The sequence below is a fragment of the Loxodonta africana genome, chromosome 3, assembly GCF_030014295.1.
Source record: "Loxodonta africana isolate mLoxAfr1 chromosome 3, mLoxAfr1.hap2, whole genome shotgun sequence".
Taxonomy (NCBI): domain Eukaryota; kingdom Metazoa; phylum Chordata; class Mammalia; order Proboscidea; family Elephantidae; genus Loxodonta; species Loxodonta africana.
In genome coordinates this window covers 14,215,511-14,235,713 of record NC_087344.1, presented here as the reverse complement: position 1 = coordinate 14,235,713, position 20,203 = coordinate 14,215,511, and the positions used below count along the sequence as shown (strand labels likewise).

The 20,203-nt window shown below is 39.0% G+C and overlaps 1 pseudogene; it reads right to left on the bottom strand.

Annotated features, from left to right (window-relative positions):
• Positions 1-17,709: 17,709 nt before the first annotated feature.
• On the bottom strand, positions 17,710-19,685 carry LOC100669918 (olfactory receptor 7G2-like; annotated as a pseudogene).
• Positions 19,686-20,203: the final 518 nt, after the last annotated feature.

The window sequence follows — 20,203 nt, the reverse complement described above, 5'->3', positions numbered from 1 at the left end:
TCCATAAAACACAGGTAAACATCCTTCCGGTAGACTCTGCTTTCAACCATGATCCATCTGACCTCAGCAATGGCATCCCTTGTTCAATGCCGTCTTCTGAATCCAGCTTGAATTTCTGGCAGGTCCCTGTTGATGTACTGCTGCAAGCACTTTTGAGTCATCTTCAGCAAAATTTTACTTGAGTATATTAATGATATTGTTTGATAATTTGCACAATATAAAATATGAATATGTGGTTGGCGGAGCCAAGATGGCAGACTAGGCAGACGCTACCTCGGATCCCTCTTACAACAAAGACACGGAAAAACAGGTGAATCGATCACATACATAACAATCTACGAACCCTGAACAACAAACACAGATTTAGAGACGGAGAACGAACTAATACAGGGAAGCAGCGATTGTTTTCAGAGCCTGGAGCCAGCGTACCAGTCAGGTACGGCACAAGCACAGAGAGCTGCTCCACCCCCTGAACTAACCCCGGGAGGAGGACCAGCCAGTTCCGTGGGCGGCGTGGGACGCAGCCAGTAGGAGAAGTCCCCGGGAGGCAGCGACTGGTATTGGAGTGGGGAGGACAGCGTCCCAGCCGGGACACTCAGTCACGGCACAAGCACAGGGAGCTGCTCCACCCACCTGAACTAACCCCGGGAGGGGGCCCAACCGGTTCTCGGAGGCGGCACAGCAACGCGGCTAGAGGGACGAGAAGTCCCCGGGAGGCAGCGACTGATTTTGGAGTCGAGAGTGCACCGTCCCAGCAGGGGAGCCTTGACGCTGGGCGTGGGGCTGGAAGCGGAGGATCTGACCGTGATGCCAGCGGGCCAGACCCCCCGGGGGCAATCTCCACACAGCCAGCACACATAGGTGACGCACCCCGCGGGAACCTCAGATATAATAGTCATTCCAAGCAAGACAAGCAACTCTGGCTATATTCTGAGGTACTACTCTCCTATATCTCTGTTCCCTCCCCCACCCTCCCCAGGCGGCTTCATTAACATCCGAATAGCCTGAGCCAGAGGGAGAACTCTGATAAGCATCTGACTGCATTTTTTTTTCTAGCGGATTTTCTGGAAAAACTAGTTTCCCAGTGATGGCTCGGAGACAACAATCCATATCAAACCACTTAAAGAAGCAGACCATGACAGCTTCTCCAACCCCCCAAACAAAAGAATCAAAATCTTTCCCAAATGAAGATACAATCCTGGAATTATCAGATACAGAATATAAAAAACTAATTTACACAATGCTTCAAGACATCACAAATGAAATAAGGCAAACTGCAGAAAAAGCCAAGGAACACACTGATAAAACTGTTGAAGAACTCAAAAAGATTATTCAAGAACATAGTGGAAAAATTAATAAGTTGCAAGAATCCATAGAGAGACAGCATGTAGAAATCCAAAAGATTAACAATAAAATTACAGAATTTGACAACGCACTAGGAAGTCAGAGGAGCAGACTCGAGCAATTAGAATGCAGACTGGGACATCTGGAGGACCAGGGAATCAACACCAACATAGCTGAAAAAAAAGTCAGATAAAAGAATTAAAAAAAATGAAGAAACCCTAAGAATCATGTGGGATTCTATCAAGAAGGATAACCTGCGGGTGATTGGAGTCCCAGAACAGGGAGGGGGGACAGAAAACACAGAGAAAATAGTTGAAGAACTCCTGATAGAAAACCTCCCTGACATCATGAAAGACGAAAGGATATCTATCCAAGATGCTCATCGAACCCCATTTAAGATTGATCCAAAAAGAAAAACACCAAGACATATTATCATCAAACTCGCCAAAACCAAAGATAAACAGAAAATTTTAAAAGCAGCCAGGGAGAAAAGAAAGGTTTCCTTCAAGGGAGAATCAATAAGAATAAGTTCAGACTACTCAGCAGAAACCATGCAGGCAAGAAGGGAATGGGACGACATATACAGAACACTGAAGGAGAAAAACTGCCAGCCAAGGATCATATATCCAGCAAAACTCTCTCTGAAATATGAAGGCGAAATTAAGATATTTACAGACAAACACAAGTTTAGAGAATTTCCAAAAACCAAACCAAAGCTACAAGAAATACTAAAGGATATTGTTTGGTCAGAGAACCAATAATATCAGATATCAACACAACACAAGGTCACAAAACAGAACGTCCTGATATCAACTCAAATAGGGAAATCACAAAAACAAACAAATTAAGATTAATTAAAAAAAAAAATACACATAACAGGGAATCATGGAAGTCAATAGGTAAAAGATCACAATAATCAAAAAGAGGGACTAAATACAGGAGGCATTGAACTGCCATATGGAGAGTGATACAAGGCGATATAGAACAATACAAGTTAGGTTTTTACTTAGAAAAATAGGGGTAAATAATAAGGTAACCACAAAAAGGTATAACAACTCTATAACTCAAGATAAAAGCCAAGAAAAACGTAACGACTCAACTAACATAAAGTCAAACAGTATGAAAATGAGGATCTCACAATTTACTAAGAAAAACGTCTCAGCACAAAAAAGTATGTGGAAAAATGAAATTGTCAACAACACACATAAAAAGGCATCAAAATGACAGCACTAAAAACTTATTTATCTATAATTACTCTGAATGTAAATGGACTAAATGCACCAATAAAGAGACAGAGAGTCACAGACTGGATAAAGAAACACGATCCATCTATATGTTGCCTACAAGAGACACACCTTAGACTTAGAGACACAAACAAACTAAAACTCAAAGGATGGAAAAAAATATATCAAGCAAACAATAAGCAAAAAAGAAGAGGAGTAGCAATATTAATTTCTGACAAAATAGACTTTAGACTTAAATCCACCACAAAGGATAAAGAAGGACACTATATAATGATAAAAGGGACAATTGATCAGGAAGACATAACCATATTAAATATTTATGCACCCAATGACAGGGCTGCAAGATACATAAATCAAACTTTAACAGAATTGAAAAGTGAGATAGATACGTCCACAATTATAGTAGGAGACTTCAACACACCACTTTCGGAGAAGGACAGGACATCCAGTAAGAAGCTCAATAGAGACACGGAAGATCTAATTACAACAATCAACCAACTTGACCTCATTGACTTATACAGAACTCTCCACCCAACTGCTGCAAAATATACTTTTTTTTCTAGCGCACATGGAACATTCTCTAGAATAGACCACATATTAGGTCATAAAACAAACCTTTGCAGAATCCAAAACATCGAAATATTACAAAGCATCTTCTCAGACCACAAGGCAATAAAACTAGAGATCAAAAACAGAAAAACTAGGGAAAAGAAATCAAATACTTGGAAAATGAACAATACCCTCCTGAAAAAAGACTGGGTTATAGAAGACATCAAGGAGGGAAGAAGGAAATTCATAGAAAGCAACGAGAATGAAAATACTTCCTATCAAAACCTCTGGGACACAGCAAAAGCAGTGCTCAGAGGCCAATTTATATCAATAAATGCACACATACAAAAAGAAGAAAGAGCCAAAAGCAGAGAACTGTCCGTACAACTTGAACAAATCGAAACTGAGCAACAAAAGAATCCATCAGGCACCAGAAGAAAGCAAATAATAAAAATTAGAGCTGAACTAAATGAATTAGAGAACAGAAAAACAATTGAAAGAATTAACAAAGCCAAAAGCTGGTTCTTTGAAAAAACTAACAAAATTGATAAACCATTGGCTACACTGACTAAAGAAATACAGGAAAGGAAACAAATAACCCGGATAAGAAACGAGAAGGGCCACATCACAACAGACCCACCTGAAATTAAAAGAATCATATCAGATTATTACGAAAAATTGTACTCTAACAAATTTGAAAACCTAGAAGAAATGGGTGAATTCCTGGAAAAACACTACCTACCTAAACTAACACATTCAGAAGTAGAACAACTAAATAGACCCATAACAAAAAAAGAGATTGAAACGGTAATCAAAAAACTCCCAACAAAAAAAAAGCCCTGGCCCGGACGGCTTCACTGCAGAGTTCTACCAAACTTTCAGAGAAGAGTTAACACCACTACTTCTGAAGGTATTCCAAAGGATAGAAAATGACGGAATACTACCCAACTCATTCTATGAAGCCACCATATCCCTGATACCAAAACCAGGTAAAGACATTACAAAAAAAGAAAATTATAGACCTATATCCCTCATGAACATTGATGCAAAAATCCTCAACAAAATTCTAGCCAATAGAATCCAACAACACATCAAAAAAATAATTCACCCTGATCAAGTGGGATTTATACCAGGTATGCAAGGCTGGTTTAATATCAGAAAAACCATTAATGTAATCCATCACATAAATAAAACAAAAGACAAAAACCACATGATCTTATCAATTGATGCAGAAAAGGCATTTGACAAAGTCCAACACCCATTTATGATAAAAACTCTTACCAAAATAGGAATTGAAGGAAAATTCCTCAACATAATAAAGGGCATCTATGCAAAGCCAACAGCCAATATCACTCCAAATGGAGAGAACCTGAAAGCATTTCCCTTGAGAACAGGAACCAGACAAGGATGCCCTTTATCACCGCTCTTATTCAACATCGTGCTGGAAGTCCTAGCCAGGGCAATCAGGCTAGACAAAGAAATAAAAGGTATCCGGATTGGCAAGGAGGAAGTAAAGTTATCACTATTTGCAGATGACATGATTATATACACAGAAAACCCTAAGGAATCCTCCAGGAAACTACTGAAACTAATAGAAGAGTTTGGCAGAGTCTCAGGTTATAAAATAAACATACAAAAATCACTTGGATTCCTCTACATCAACAAAAAGAACACCGAAGAGGAAATCACCAAATCAATACCATTCACAGTAGCCCCCAAGAAGATAAGAGACTTAGGAATAAATCTTACCAAGGATGTAAAAGACCTATACAAAGAAAACTACAAAGCTCTACTACAAGAAATTCAAAAGGACATACTTTAGTGGAAAAACATACCTTGCTCATGGATAGGAAGACTTAACATAGTAAAAATGTCTAGTCTACCAAAAGCCATCTATACATTTAACGCACTTCCGATCCAAATTCCAATGTCATATTTTAAGGGGATAGAGAAACAAATCACCAATTTCAGATGGAAGGGAAAGAAACCCCGGATAAGCAAAGCACTACTGAAAAAGAAGAAGAAAGTGGGGGGCCTCACTCTACTTGATTTCAGAACCTATTATACAGCCACAGTAGTCAAAACAGCCTGGTACTGGTACAACAACAGGCACATAGACCAATGGAACAGAATTGAGAACCCAGACATAGATGCATCCACGTATGAGCAGCTGATATTTGACAAAGGACCAGTGTCAATTAATTGGGGAAAAGATAGCCTTTTTAACAAATGGTGCTGACATAACTGGATATCCATTTGCAAAAAAATGAAACAGGACCCATACCTTACACCATGCACAAAAACTAACTCCAAGTGGATTAAAGACCTAAACATAAAGACTAAAACCATAAAGATCATGGAAGAAAAAATAGGGACAACCCTAGAAGCCCTAATACAAGGCATAAACAGAATACAAAACATTACCAAAAATGATGAAGAGAAACCCGATCACTGGGAGCTCGTAAAAATCAAACACCTATGCTCATCTAAAGACTTCACCAAAAGAATAAAAAGACCACCTACAGACTGGGAAAGAATTTTCAGCTATGACACCTCCGACCAGCGCCTGATCTCTAAAATCTACATGATTCTGTCAAAACTCAACCTCAAAAAGACAAACAACCCAATCAAAAAGTGGGCAAAGGATATGAACACACATTTCACTAAAGAAGATATTCAGGCAGCCAACAGATACATGAGAAAATGCTCTCGATCATTAGCCATTAGAGAAATGCAAATTAAAACTACGATGAGATTCCATCTCACACCAGCAAGGCTGGCATTAATCCAAAAAACACAAAATAATAAATGTTGGAGAGGCTGTGGAGAGATTGGAACTCTCATACACTGCTGGTGGGAATGTAAAATGGTACAACCACTTTGGAAATCTATCTGGCGTTATCTTAAACAGTTAGAAATAGAACTACCATACAACACAGAAATCCCACTCCTCGGAATATACCCTAGAGATACAAGAGCCTTCACACAAACAGATATATGCACACCCATGTTTATTGCAGCTCTGTTTACAATAGCAAAAAGTTGGAAGCAACCAAGGTGTGCATCAACGGATGAATGGGTAAATAAATTGTGGTATATTCACACAATGGAATACTACGCATCGATAAAGAACAGTGACGAATCTGTGAAGCATTTCATAACATGGAGGAACCTAGAAGGCATTATGCTAAGCGAAATTAGCCAGAGGCAAAAGGACAAATATTGTATAAGACCACTATTATAAGATCTTGAGAAATAGTAAACCTGAGAAGAACACATACTTTTGTGGTTACGAGGTGGGGAGGGAAGGAGGGTGGGAGAGGGTTTTTCATTGATTAATCAGTAGATAAGAACTGCTTTAGGTGAAGGGAAAGACAACACTCAATACATGGAAGGTCAGCTCAATTGGACTGGACCAAAAGCAAAGAAGTTTCCGGGATAAAATGAATGCTTCAAAGGTCAGTGGAGCAAGGGCGGGGGTCTGGGGAACATGGTTTGTGGGGACTTCTAAGTCAATTGGCAAAATAATTCTATTATGAAATCATTCTGCATCCCACTTTGAAATGTGGCATCTGGGGGCTTAAATGCTAACAAGCGGCCATCTAAGATGCATCAATTGGTCTCAACCCACCTGGAGCAAAGGAAAATGAAGAACACCAAGGCCACACGACAACTAAGAGCCCAAGAGACAGAAAGGGCCACATGAACCAGAGACCTACATCATCCTGAGACCAGAAGAACTAGTTGGTGCCCGTCCACAATCGATGACTGCCCTGACAGGGAGCACAGCAGAGGACCCCTGAGGGAGCAGGAGATCAGTGGGATGCAGATCCCAAATTCTCATAAAAAGACCAAACTTAATGGTCTAACTGAGACTAGAGGAATCCCGGCGGCCATGGTCCCCAGACCTTCTGTTGGCACAGGACAGGAACCATCCCCGACGACAACTCATCAGACATGAAAGGGACTGGTCAGCGGGTGGGAGAGAGACACTGATGAAGAGTGAGCTAATTATATCAGGTGGACACTTGAGATTGTGTTGGCAACTCTTGTCTGGAGGGGGGATGGGAGGATAGAGAGAGAGGGAAGCCAGCAAAATTGTCATGAAAGGAGAGACTGAAAGGGCTGACTCAAGAGGGGGAGAGCAAGTGGGAGTAGGGAGTGAGACGTATGTAAACTTACATGTGATAGACTGATTGGATTTGTAAACGTTCACTTGAAGCTTAATAAAATTTAATTAAAAAAAATAAAAAAAAAATATGAATATCTTCCAGTAGGTTGGCCAGATAGCTGTCTTTCAAATTTATCTGCATAGACGAGTGAGCACTTCCAGTGCTGCATCCATTTGTTGACACATCTCAGTTGCTATTCTGTCAATTCTTGGAGCCTTGGTTTTTGCCAGTACTCTCGGTACAGCTTGGACCTCTCCCTTCAGACCATTGGTTCTCAATCATATGCTACCTCTTAAAATGGTTGAACATAGACCAATTCTTTTTTTGGTACAGTGACTCTTTGTATACCTCCCATCTTCTTTTGATGCTTGCTGCATCATTTAATATAGAATCCTTCTATGTCTGTACAGATAATAACAAGTGTTGGAAAGATGCGGAGAAATTGGAACCCTCATAGACAGCTGGTGGAAATGTAAAGTCATTCAACCACTTTGTAAAACAGTTTGGCAATTCCTCAAAGTATAAAATACAGTGTTACTTTATAGCTCAGGAATTCCCACACCCAGGTATGTACTCAATGTAATTGAAAATCTATGCCTACACAAGAACTTGTACTCAAATGTTTATATCAGCATTAGTCACCGTAGGAATATATATATATATATATATATATATATATATATATATATATATATATATATATATATATATACCTCAAATGTCTATCGGCCCATGAATTAATAACCAAAATGTGGTATGGCTTTAAAATGGAATATTATTCAGCCAAAAAAGGAATGAAGCTATGGTACTTTCTCCAACGTGGATAAACCTTGAAAACGTTACACTAAATGAAAGAAACCAGGCCAAATAAAGCCATATATTTTATGATTTCATGTATATGAAATACCCAGAATTGTCAAAGCCATAGAGAGAAATAAGATTAGTGGTTTCTATGGGATGAGTGATCAGACCAATGTGCAGGTACTGCTAACAGGTATGGGGTTTCATTTTTGGGGGTGATGAGAATGTCTGGAATTACATAATGATGATCGATGAAAAACTTTGTGAATCACTGTAAAAATCACTGAATTGTACATTTGAAAAGGATGGGCTTTGTGGTACAGAAGTTATGTTTTAATGAAAATGGTATTAAAAGTAAAAATAAATTTAAAGCTTTTATAATTCAAAGCACCTTATCAAGGAAAGGAAGGGACAACCTACAAAATGGGAGAAAATATTTGGGAATCACGTATCTGATAAGGGATTCATATACAGACAACTGAAAAAATTCTTACAACTCAATGAGAAAAAGACAAACAACCAAATTTGAAAATGAGCTAAAAACTTGAATAGACATTTCTCCAAAGAAGATATACAAATGGCCAGCAAGCACATAGAAAGATGCTGAACATCAATAGTCCTAAGGGAAATATAAATCAAAACTACAGTCAGATACCCCCTCACATCTACCAGGATGGGTATCATCAGAAATTTGGAAATTAACAAGTATTGATGAGAATGTGGAGAAACTGGAATGCTCATTCATTGCTGGTGGGAATGTAAAATGGTGCAGCATGTTGGAAAATACTTTAGTGTTTCTTCAAAAAGTTAAACCTAGAATTACCAGTTCTACTCCCACATATATATCCAAAAGTCTTGTAGGCAGAGACTCATGTTGCTTTACAACAGCATTGATTGGAGTATTTTTCACAATAGCCAAAATGTGTAAACAACCCAAGCGTCAATCAACAAACGAATGTTTAAACAATAAGTGGTTTCTATTTGTGGTGATGAAAACCACTAAGAAATGGATACTGGTGATAGTTGTACAACTAGACACACGCACTTATTATAACTGAACAAGGGGATACTGTGTGATTTAAAGTCAGGAGAGGTGTGTGCCAGGTTTGTATCCTTTCACCATACTTATTCAATCTGTATGCTGAGCATATAACCCAAGAAGCCGGAGTATAAGAAAAAAAATGGGGCATCAGAATTGGAGGAAGACCCATTAACAAAGTGCATTATAACGATGGCACAACCTTGGTTGCTGAAAGTGAAGAGGACTTGAAGCACTTACTGATGAAGATCAAAGACCACAGCCTTCAGTGTTGATTACATTGCAACATACAGAAAACAAAAATCCTCACAACTGGACTGATAAGCAACATCGTGATAAACAGAGAAAAGATTGAAGTTGTCAAGGATTTCATTTTACTTAGATTCACAATCAACGCCCATGGAAACAGCAGTCAAGAAATCAAAAGATGCATTGTATTAGGCAAATCTGCTGCAAAAGACCTCTTTGAAGTGTCAAAAAGCAAAGATGTCATCTTGAAGACCACGGTGAGCCTGACCCAAGGTATGGTGTTTTCAGTTGCCTCATATGCATGGGAAAGCTGGACAATGAATATGGAAAGCTGAAGAAAAATTGACACCTTTGAATTGTGGTGTTGGTGATGAATACTGAATATACCATGGACTGGGAACAAATCTGTCTTGGAGGAAGCACAATCAGAATGCTCTTAGAAGCAGATATGGCGAGATTACGTCTCACATACTTTGGACATGTTATAAGGAGGGATCAGTACCTGGAGAAGGACATCATGCTTGGTAAAGTAAAGGGTCAGCAAAAAAGAGGAAGACCTTCAACAAGATGGATTGACAGAGTTGCTGAAATAATAGGCTCAAACATGGCAACAATTGTGAGGATGGCTCAGCACTGGGCAGTGTTTCATTCTGTTGTGGAAAGTGTCAGTATGAGTTGGAACAAATTTGACAGCACCTAACAACAACAACATCCTTAAAAATGGTTTAAATAACAAATGTTTTCTTATATATATTTTACCATAGTAAAAAAACAAAACAAAACTTCATTACGGGTTTTACAAGGATGAGAAATGTGCAGAAGGAATGGTCCCTGGGCTCAGGTGTACAGTCCATGGACCTAGAAAGCGCTGTTGAATGTGTTGTCAAAGGTGTACTCTTTGCAGTCTTTACGGCCCTAGAACATTCCAAAGCCAAAGTTCCTCATTAGTAAATGTTTTTTGCTATCATTTTGATCTCGAAAACCAAACCAAACCCATTGCCGCCTAGTCCATTCCGACTCGTAGCAACCCTATAGGACAAAGTAGAATGGTCCTATAGGGTTCCCAGGAAGCGACTGGTAGATTCAAACTGCGGACTTTTTAGTTAGCAGACATAGCTCTTACCCACTGTAAAACCAGGGCTCCATTCTGATCTTAGAGCATTGCAGATCCTTGAGGAACAAGGCTCAAAGAAGGAATCATTTTACATTGCATAATTCCCATACCCACACCAGAAATATGCCATCCTCTCCCCCCAATTCTTCCTGCTCACACCCTTTTCAGGCCTTTGCACACATGGACAACCCTCCCTTCTGTAAATGAATTCTACTCTTCTTTCTTTAGGTGCATTTGAAGGCACCTCTGTCCTAATAACAATATCAAGAAGACTGACACCATGTATGGGCTTAAAAGACACTTTATTTTACTGCTGTATAGGTAGAGAGAGGGACAGACAGACAGACACATAGAGATAGATAGATAGTACTTGTAAAAATCCAAGTGATAATATAGCAAATGTACCCTAAAAATACAGATTCTAAAAGCTAATTCTACGTATGGCTCATTGAACGTTAATGTCGTTTCTGCAGAATCTATTCTAGACTTTCTAATACAGTGTTTGTAATCAAAATGGACTGAGTATGTAACAGATACTTTCTTTCCAACATTTCCTAATTCCAGACTACTAGGTTCAATATACATTCTTTTTTTTCATATTACACACCTTAAGTTGAAATTGTGGCTCTTTGCTGTCAAGATTTTTGTAGTAAATTGCAAATTATCAGGAAAACATTCAACCTGTGATACCTCTGTGGTTCTAACTGGATGATGTTGGAAATTGTTATGACAACAAATGTATTCCTAGCTGAATGTTATGTTAAAATAATTAAGACCTGAAATTGGAGTACATGGATAGGTCAAAGGACTTATTGATCAAGAGACAGTCCATATAAAGACCAGGATATAAAGGGACACTATTTATTGCAGCAGTGCCATTACAGTGAATGGATGGATTATTTAATAAAGGATTCAGCAACATAAAAATGAACTTGAATTCCTGTATCATATGAAAGGGAAAAGTAAATTACAGGTGGGTCCAGGCTTCAAATGTAAAAGAAAAACTATAAATTCTTTAGTTTTTAGGTAACTAGTTCCAAAAACGAGATCTGTTGATTGAGCACAGTCCATCACGGAAAGTTGTGAGAAATAAAACTGTATTAAAACTAAGCACCTGTGTTCATCTGAAAACACTATAAAGGATATGCAAAAACAAGCCATGCATCTAAAGAAGAAATAGCTGTGCATATAACTGACAAAGGTTTACATCCTGGTTGTATAAAGAATTGGTATGCATTAGTAAGAAAAGGATAAACAGCTCAATAGAAACACAAGAGAGGAAATCTCCACAAGAGGAAAAATAAATGGCTCATAAATACGTGAGAAGGTGCTTGGCTTCATCGATAATAAAAGAAATGGCATGAAATAATCTAGAGGAAATAATTTCCACACCCACTGAATAGAATAAGTGAAAATGTATCAGCAATGACATGGATCATCAGGAACTTCTTACAGATGTTTAAATTCATTCATCCACTGAAGAAAACTCTTTGGAAGTTCTCAAAGCAGAGTAGGTGCTTCCCTACACCCCCAAATTCCACCCCAGTATGAAATTCACTATCATTTCCACCAAGAGACATACATGGGTATATTTAAACAGATTTATTCATAATAGAAAATTAGCTACCAAAATTTTCATCAACATCAGCAGGGATACATATTTTGTAATGTCACCACACATAATGTAAAAATATACAGCATTGAGAATAAATGAATTATGATTACACAACGTAACATGATTGAATTTCAAAAGCGCAATCAGGACACAGAATACATTGATGACAATTTCACTATTAGTAAGTTTAAAAATAGTCAAATTTATAAATTGTGTAGGAATACACCCAGGAGTGATAAAAGGACTATCTTGAATCATATTACCAGTTTTGTAGAGCAAGTACAATCAAATGCTGGCAATTTCACAGGTGTATCAAAGGAGCCCTGGTGGCTCAATGATTAAGCCCTTGGCTGCTAGCCAAAAGGATGGTGGTTCGAAACCATCCAAAAGCCCTGTGAGAGAAAGACCTGGTGATTTGCTTCCATAAAGATTACAGCTTATAAAACCCTGTGGGGCAGCTGTACTCTGTCACATAGGGTCACTACGATTTGGAATCACTCAAAACAACAATATTAATTATACAGGGCTGCAATATCAAACTACCACAAAGTGAGTGGCTTAAAATGAGAAAAAAAAAATCTATCAAAATTCTGGAGGTTAAAATCCAAATTCAGGTTGTCAACAGGACTACGTACCCTCTGAACCTCTGAGGGAAGATCCTTTCTTGTCTCTCCCAACTTCTGGTATCCCTATGAATTCTTTAGCTTGTAGCTGCAGCGTAAATCCATCTCTCCCTTTGTCTTCACATGACATCCTCCTTCTTTGACTCTCTGTCTCAATATCTTCTCTTTTATAACGACACCACTCATATTGGTTTAAGACCCTCCCTACTCCAGTATGACATTATGTTAACAGATAACATCTTCAAAGATTTTATTCCCAAAGTCACATTAACAGGAGTTAAGACTTCAACCTCTCTTTTCAGGAGGCATAATTAAATCCATAACAATAAGATTCAACAAAAAGAAGAACTTCAGAGAAAATGATAAATATAGATTTCAAGGTAGTGTTTGCCAACAGGAGGGTACAGAGCAAAAGACTGGGAGAGTATTCATTGAATTATATGGCAATGTCATTACTTTATTTTGTAACCCAGGTCATGGGTATGTGAGTTTTCATTATATTACTATTCCTTAAGAGCTATTGATACATTTCATATGGTACTTTGCACATGATATTTTAATAATAAGTAAAATTGAGAAGATTCCACTTTCCAGATTCTTTTATATTCTAGATTCTAAATCCATTCTCTTATCGTCTAATATTAAAGCCGTACTTCTGAAACTTCAGCCTGCATCAAAATCTCAAAGAAGTAATTATTTAGAATGTTCATCCTTCAGATGACTCCCCAGATATCAAAGTCAGTAGGTCTTGGGTGAGGTATGGAAAACAGCAGTATGAACAAGGCCTCAGGTGACTCATCTCTGCAAGTGTTTTATGAACGCAAAGGGAGACAACTTTGTACTACAGCACACCTGTGTGTCTGGGGAGGAGCTGACCTCCTGATTTAGTGCTGAACACAATCCCACTGCCACTATCAATGGTGATCAGAAGTCTCTCCAGCCACGTCATTAATTCTCCTATGAGATCTGTTTTGTTGTCACCCCAGCACCCAGAGACGGTTCTGACTGATGGCTCTGCTTCTTTGTGGTTGTGGAAAAGTGATCTCCCTAAGTCTGCCAACTTCCCCTTTGTCCCATTCTATTCTACACTGTATACATCTTCCTCAAAATAAAGTTCATGTCCACAGAAAAATTATTTTCCTCATAAAAATACATGACAAACTTTTGTATGAGATCCCTAAGAGTACAACCAATCCCCTAAAACTTCAATGATTCAGTTAATTTTACTCAGCCTCTGTGTGGACTCACCAGAGATGAGAAAGAAAAACAGCAAAATAAGGTGACTAAAGAGAAAAGTGACATCTCATATACATTCTGATGAATATTTTTGTTTTTTTTTAATAAAGATCCAAGCAAATGTGGTTCCAAAACAGACTCCCAACCCTTCCCTGCCTGCTCAACAATTACTCATCTGATCTAATTACTAAGATGAGTAAAATGTGCTAATGTCGTTGTTGTTCGGTGCCGTCGGGTCAGTTCCTACTCACAGCGACCCTGGGAACAACAGAACGGAACACCGCCCGGTCCTGAGCCATCCTTACAATCGTTGCGTTGCTTGGATTCATTGTTGCAGCCGCTGTGTCAGCCCACCTCGCTGAGGGTCTTCGTCTTTTCCACCGACCCTGTACTCTGCCAAGCATGGTGTCCTTCTCCAGGGACCGAGCCCTCCTGACAACATGTCCAAAGTGTATGAGATGCAGTCTCGCCATCCTTGCCTCTAAGGAGTATTCTGGCCGCACTTCTTCCAACACAGATTTGTTCGTTCTTCTGGCGGTCCATGGTATAGCCGGTATTTTTCACCAACACCGTAATTCAAAGGCGTCAACTCCTCTTTGGTCTTCCTTATTCATTGTCCAGCTTTCACATGCATATGATGTGACTGAAAATACCATGGCTTGGGTCAGGCACACCTTAGTCTTCAGGGTGACATCTTTGCTCTTCAACACTTTGAAGAGGTCCTTTGCAGCAGATTTGCCCAGTGCAATGCGTCTTTTGATTTCTTGACTGCTGCTTCCATGGCTGTTGATTGTGGATCCAAGTGAAATGAAATCCTTGACAACTTCAATCTTTTCTCCGTTTATCATGATGTTGCTCATTGGTCCAGTTGTGAGGATTTTTGTTTTCTTTATGTTGAGGTGCAATCTATACTGAAGGCTGTGGTCTTTCATCTTCATCAGTAAGTGCTTCAAGTTCTCTTCACTTTCAGCAAGCAAGGTTGTGTCATCGGCATAACACAGGTTGTTAATGAGTCTTCCTCCAATCCTGATGCCCCGTTCTTCTGCATATAGTCCAGCTTCTCCGATTATTTGTTCAGCATACAGATTAAATAGATACGGTGAAAGAATACAATCCTGACACACACCTTTCCTGACTTTAAACCAATCAGTATCCGCTTGTTCTGTCCGAACAACTGCCTCTTGATCTATGTAAAGGTTCCTCATGAGCACAATTCAGTGTTCTCGAATTCCCATTCTTCACAGTGTTTCCCATAGTTTGTTATGATCCACACAGTAGAATGCCTTTGCATAGTCAATAAAACACAGGTAAACATCTTTCTGGTATTCTCTGCTTTCAGCCAGGATCTATCTGACATCAGCAGTGATATCCCTGGTTCCATGTCCTGTTCTGAAACTGGTCTGAATTTCTGGCAGTTCCCTGTCAATATGCTGCTCCAGCCATTTTTGAAGGATCTTAAGCTTACTTGTGATATTAATGATATTCTTTTGTAGTTTCCACAATCGGTTGGATCACCTTTCTTGGGAATAGGCATAAATACGGATCTCTTCCAGTCAGTTGGCCAGGAAGCTGTCTTCCATATTTCTTGGCATAGACAAATGAGCATCTCCAGACCTGCATCTGTTTGTTGAAACATCTCCACTGATATTCCATCAATTCCTGGAGCCTTGTTTTTCGTCAATGCCTTCAGAGCAGCTTGGACTTCTTCCTTCAGTACCTTCGGTTCCTGATCATATGCTGCCTCTTGAAATGCCTAAATATCGACTAATTCTTTTTGGTATAATGACTCTGTGTATTCTTTCCATATTCTTTTGATGCTTCCTGCATCATGTAATATTTTTCCCATGGAATCCTTCACTATTGCAAATCGAGACTTGAATTTTTTCTTCAGTACTTTCAGCTTGAGAAATGCCAAGCGTGTTCTTCCCTTTTGGTTTTCCATCTCCAGCTCTTTGCACATGTCATTACAATACTTTACTTTGTCTTCTCGAGAGGCCCTTTGAAATCTTCTGTTCAGTGCTTTTACTTCATCAATTCTTCCTTTTGCTTTAGCTGCTCGACACTCAAGAGCAAGTTTCAGAGTCTCCGCTGACATCCACCTTGGTCTTTTCTTTCTTTCCTGTCTTTTCAGTGACCTCTTGCATTCTTCATGGATGATGTCCTTGATCTCATTCCACAACTCATCTGGTCTTTGGGCACTAGTGTTCAATATGTCAAATTTATTCTTGAGATGGTCTCTAAATTCAGGCGGGATATACTCAAGGTCATATTTTGGCTTTTGTGGACTTGCTCTGATTTTCTTCAGCTTCAGCTTGAACTTGCATATGAGTAATTGACGGTCTGTTCCACAGTTGGCCCCTGGCCTTGTTCTGACTGATGATATTGAGCTTTTCCATCGTCTCTTTCCACAGATGTAGCCGATTTGGTTTCTGTGTTCCATCTGGTGAGGTCCATGTGTATAAATATATATCTATATCTATATCTATATCTATATCTATATCTATATCTATATCTATATCTATATCTATATCTATATCTATATCTATATCTATATCTATATCTATATCTATATCTATATCTATATCTATATCTATATCTATATATATATATAGTCGCCGTTTATGTTGGTAAAGAAGGTTTTTGCAATGAAGAAGTCATTGATCTTGCAAAATTCCATCATTCTATCTACAGCATTGTTTCTATTACCAAGGGCATATTTTCCAAACTACTGATCCTTCTTTGTTTCCAGCTTTTGTATTCCAATCGCCAGTAATTATCAATGCATCTTGATTGCATGTTTGATTAATTTCAGACTGCAGCAGCTGATAAAAATCTTCTATTTCTTCATCTTTGACCTTAGTGGTTGGTGCATAAATTTGAATAATAGTCATATTAACTGGTCTTCCTTGTAGGTGTATGGATATTATCGTATCATGGACAGTGTTATACTTCAGGATAGATCTTGAAATGTTCTTTTCGATGATGAATGCAACACCATTCCTCTTTGAGTTGTCATTCCCAGCATAGTAGACTATATGATTGTCCAATTCAAAATGGCTAATACCAGTCCATTTCAGCTCACTAATGCCTGGGATATTGATGTTTATGTGTTCCATTTCACTTTTGACAATTTCCAATTTTCCTAGATTCATACTTCTTACATTCCAGGTTCCGATTATTAATGGATGTTTGCAGCTGTTTCTTCTCATTTTGACTCGTACCACCTGTCTGTCAGTTTGTCATACTGTGGGGGCTTGTGTGTTGCTGTGATGCTGGAAGTTATGCCACTGGTATTCAGATACCAGCAGGGTCACTCATGGAGGACAGGTTTCAGCTGAGCTTCCAGACTAAGACAGACTAGGAAGAGGGACCCGGCAGTCTACTTCTGAAAAGCGTTAGCCAATGAAAACCTTATGAATAGCAGCTGAACATTGTCTGATATAGTGCTGGAAGATGAGCCTCCCAGGTTGGAAGGCACTCAAAAGATGACTGGGGAAGAGCTATCTCCTCAAAGTAGAGATGACCTTAAAATGTACAATAATGGTAAACCAATAAAAATCCTGAGGAAAGTGGAAAATATGTGAGAACAAGAAATAATAAGCCTTATATATTATGGCAACATATAGAACACAGTGGTCCTAGTTAAATTTTATTGAGTATTAGGTGCCAGGCATTGTATTAAGTGCTTGTGGTGGTTATATGAATTAACTTCTCAAGAGAAAACATACTCTACATTGTTAGTATAAAGCTCTCATAGCAATTATTTTCTCCCAGACAGAACTTTGATTAGAAAGGGATATATGATGCTATTCTCAGTGATCATATGGGAGGAGATATCCTCTGTATGATTCTATGGAAAGGTCTATTAATACTAAGTCCTCTATTAACAATAGGTCCAAGGACAGTCTATTTTGTGTCTCTGAGCTTGATGTCTGGTTATGACAGCTGAGTCTGTTGCAGCCATCTGTGACTCTGTCACTTTGATGCAATCTAGAAATCCAAACCCAAAGGAGATAATATAATCACTGAAAAGCAGGTGTGCATCTGATAATGCTCCTAAAGGCTCCCTTCATGTCCCTGTTTCTCAGACTGTAGATGAAGGGATTCATCATGGGAGTAACTACAGCGTACAGCATTGAAGCTACTGCAGTCTTCCTGGAAGAGTGTGTAAATGTTGTACTCATATACACACCTAAAGTTGTCCCATAGAATAAGGAAACAACTGAAAGGTGAGAACCACAGGTAGAAAAAGCTTTATACTTTCCACCTGCTGAAGGTATTCTCAAAATGGAAGAGACAATTTGAGTATAAGAGAAAATGATTCCAGAGAAAGGAAGAGCACCCGGTATGCTAGCCGTAAAACATAAGATGATGTTATTGATGAGGGTTTCAGAACAGGCAACTTTGATGACCTGAACAACTTCACAGAAGAAGTAAGGAATTTCCAGGTCTGTGCAGAAGGACAGTTGCGACAACATCAGACTGTGGAGCAGGGCATCCACAATGCTAACGAGCAAGGAGACTAGAATCAGCAGGCCACAGAGGCGGGGATTTATGATAGCTGTGTATCTCAGTAAAAAAAAAAAAAGTGTATCTCAGTGGGTGACAAATGGCCACATAGCGGTCATAGGCCATTACTGAAAGGAGAAAACTTTCCAAACTAGCAAAAATCAGGACAAAGCAGGCCTGGGTGAGGCATCCTGTGTAAGTGATGCTGATTCTGTGCTTGGAGGTTCACCAGCATCTTTGGGATCGTGGTGGTGCTGAAACAGATGTCAGTAAATGAGAGATTGGAAAGAAAGAAGTACATGGGGGTGTGGAGGTGGGGGTCAGAGCTGACGGCCAGGATGATGAGCAGGTTTCCCAGGACAGTGACCAGATATGTGGACAAAAACAGGCTAAAAAGGAGAGGCTGCACTTTGGGATCCTCTGTCAGTGCCAGGAGAAGGAATTCTGAAACTCCTGTTTGGTTTCTAGGTTCCATATTGTTGATGGATCTGATAGAGATGATGAGGTGACTTACAATCAAATGTCAGCAAACACCATCTTGGGATGGGAATGGGAGGAATGGAGGGGAATGCAGGAATACAATGGTGATACTGTCAGTGTGCACATTATTTGGCAAAACAAAAAGCAAAAAAGACCAGAAGCTGATATAGCAGAGTGTCAATATTTATTTAGTTTGGAAAGGGGTGAAAGGGTAGTCATTTTTTTTTTTTATGGGAACGAGAGGAGTGGAGGTGAATACAGAAGTGCTACCATCTGCATGCATATTATTTGGTTATTTAAAAAAGATGCAGAAGCTGATATAGCAGAGTGTGAACATTTATTTATTTTGGAAAGGGTGAGAGGGTGGTCTTTTTTTTATTACTCTCTTCGTGCTATTATCATTTTAAATATTCGGTAATTTTATAGAGAAAATTAGATACACTCTGGAGGCAGCCTCATGAGTCTGTGTCAGATTCCACTGCTTTCCTCAGAAATCAGAATTGGGCAACAGAAATACAGGTATCCCCTGTTTTTGAAAGTTCACTTTATGCGACTTTGCTTTTTCAAAAGACCCACATCAGTGCTTGTTTGCTTTGCTAACTAAAAGAAATTTGACTTGGATTTTCACTTTTACAAAAAAAGGAGAAACTCGAAACCAGCGTTCAGTGTTTTGCAGTGGGCCTTTGAATAGGCATTGAACCCCTCCTAGTGATAAGAGACTCTCCCAGAGCTCCTTCTCTTAAAACTACGCTCAGCATTAAACTGCCATAGCTTTGAAATGTGTGTATCAACACTATATGTTAGCATTATTTTAGGTTATATATGTTATTTGGTATGAAATAGTGGGTTATGTTTTGAGTCTGGCAACTCTCAAAAATTTTTTTCAAATAAATTTATGGTAATTGCTTCTTCATTTTACACCATTTCGACTTATGAAAGGATTCATAGGAATACTCTACTTTCAGATAGCGGGGGAAACCTGTAATACAAATGTGTGTTAAAAACCAGGAAAGGGAAGATAAGGTGATGTTGATAAACCCTCTTCACCACTACAAGAGTGTTAGTAAATGTCAGAATCTTAAAACAGTCATCCGGTGTGAGAAGGGGCAGGCTTCTGGTCGGGAGGAAAACGGTCCTTGCCGTTGTGGAGAGAGAGGAGGACACTAGCAGAATCACAACTCCTTGCCATCAGTGCGAAGATTCAAGGAAACATGTCAGGAAGTTGGGA